At 31.3% G+C, this 2,389-nt stretch overlaps 1 protein-coding gene across 1 annotated transcript in view; it reads left to right on the forward strand.

Moving 5' to 3' along the window:
• The window catches only part of LAMA2 (laminin subunit alpha 2), a gene marked incomplete at its 5' end in the record, with an annotated part of 713,189 nt that overhangs the window by 557,554 nt on the left and 153,246 nt on the right, over window positions 1-2,389 (forward strand). The window lies entirely within an intron of this gene.

Raw genomic sequence — 2,389 nt, forward strand, 5'->3', positions numbered from 1 at the left:
AAAAAAAAAAAAATTAAAACTGTTTCTTCTAGGTGTACATAATTTGGATTTACATGAAATTTCACTATAATAGTGTACTTTCGATAAAATATATCAGGTCATATGCTCCTAAACTATTTATACTGTCTTTATCCATTGGAAAAGATTTTAACTTTTGCTTTATACCATTGCTCAAAACACATTTAGATATAACATTTTAGAATTTTGGGGTTCTGAGTTATATCACCTCCTTTGAATATCGTTAATAGTGACAAATATTCATCCTCTGCACCCAGAGCAACATTTTGTAAATAAGTCATTCGATAATCTTCTCTAATACTATTTTAGGTCAAAAAATAGTTTGTAGAACTCACACTAGGGGTCAAAATGTGTAGAACTGCTCCTTTGCTTTATGTAGAATTCCCTAAAAGCATCAGAATTTCTGGAAAAACAAAAGCAAAACAAAAAAGCTGAGCAGGCATTTGACTCTGTGAATGAAGTATACATCAACAGTTGGTGTTAAACAAATAGATGAATATCTTCTTTGCTGTGGTATTTGCCACAAATGTTTCTTGGATTCAGGGATATTAGAACTTTTTAACCACAATCACAGAGGTTTTGTTTTTTAGTTTTAACGAAGACTTCATATTCCATCAGCAATTATTACTGGGTTTGGCCTCTTTGTAAACCAATAAATAAATAAATAAATAATAACTGCCATCCAGTAGCTTCCGACTCACAGCGACCCCACCTTGGGTTTCTGAGGCAGTATCTCTGCAGTAGATTGCCCAATCTTCCTTCTGAGAAGTGGTGGTGGGTTTGAACCACCAGCCTTCTGGTTAGCAGTCAAATGCCTTAGGTAGTACACCACCAGAGCTCCCTCTACTAATTCTATGCATTCTGTTTTCTTTTTAAGCAAAACAGTGACACAATCATACCAGAAGCTTTAAAATGAAGCCATTTTTCATGTCTAAACTAAATTCTTTACCCAACGTCTTATACATTATTTTCTATTTAAATATCTTGATTTTCAACTTTAACATTTCAACTAAACTATGTTTTACTGACTGACCTTTTACAGCATGTAGTGCAGTGCTTAGTAAATAATAGGCATGGATAGATGGATGACTGAAGGAATGAATTTCATTCATCATAATTAAAATCTCCTGTGCCTATTTACAATCTTTTGTACCAATAAAAATCTTGCTTTTGTCATTGTTTCAACCTTGTAAACATCCTTTAATACCACCACTTTACACTTAACAGATTCTCATTTTTATGCTAATATGCAACGCAAACTCCTCACTACCAGTGTTTGTATTTGATAAACCAGTCAACCTCAAACATAGAGCTATGGCAAGTTATAATCTATTGCAACGTATCCACCTGTTATCAACATTCTTTCTCTTGTTCCACGCAAAAATAATGAAATGTTTGAAAAATTACAAGACAAATGCTGAAAGAATCATTGATTTATTAAATGATTATCAGGAACACAAAAACTGATCTGTCCCATTAAATTTGTTAGACTGTGTTTCATGAACAGAACAAATAAAGCTTTAATTTTAGTAAGTCATTATATTATAGTTCTGTTTTGCTGAAAAAAACAAATTTGCTAAACATTAAGTTGAGCAATCACCTAGATAGGACTAGCATTCCATAAGTATAAGATGTAGTATAATTGCCGAGCTATGGATAAACACAGATGAGTGAAATTCCTTTATCATTCATCAAAGAATTCAAAGGATGACTACAAAAGAGGCCTCTAGTCATTTGAATTTAGCTTTACAGAGAAGAAACAATATTTTTGATGAATTGTAAAACAAACAAAGGTTGAGAAACAAAGCAGGCTTCTGTGGGAGGAGAAAAGAAAGACACATTAAACAAGCAATAAAACAACAAATTACTACTGCGAAGAAAATGGAGGTGAGATAATTTAAGGGGAAATAAAAGATGGAAAATATGTTAAGAAAAGAAACAACTGAATGGTTAGATAATGACCTCCAAGCATAATAAAACCTAATTTTTGAAGCAACTTCACTATAGTAATTAATTTAATTCACTTATTTGTAAACACATAGGCAAAATCAAGAATAGAATTGAAAGGAGAATGTGAGTGATAAGAAAATCAATCCAGAATTTTAATTACATAATGAAGAAGGAGAGATATATAATTTATGTTTGAAATATTCCCATGTAGAGTAACAACTAGTGGTTTTGAACAGACCATTTCCTTAAGTATCAAAATAAAATATTTTTAAGATCTTACAAGTTATTGAGAAACACTATTCTTCTATTAATAGTGGATGGGAACATTAAAAAAAGTATTTTTTTTTTCTCCTACAAATGATCTCCAAGGTAATATGTCATTTAATAATTCTCTTTAGTGGGTACAAGAAATACCAAAAAA

This window comes from Orycteropus afer, unplaced genomic scaffold, assembly GCF_000298275.1.
Source record: "Orycteropus afer afer isolate SDZICR_OR568_19922 unplaced genomic scaffold, OryAfe1.0 scaffold00182, whole genome shotgun sequence".
Taxonomy (NCBI): Eukaryota; Metazoa; Chordata; class Mammalia; order Tubulidentata; family Orycteropodidae; genus Orycteropus; species Orycteropus afer.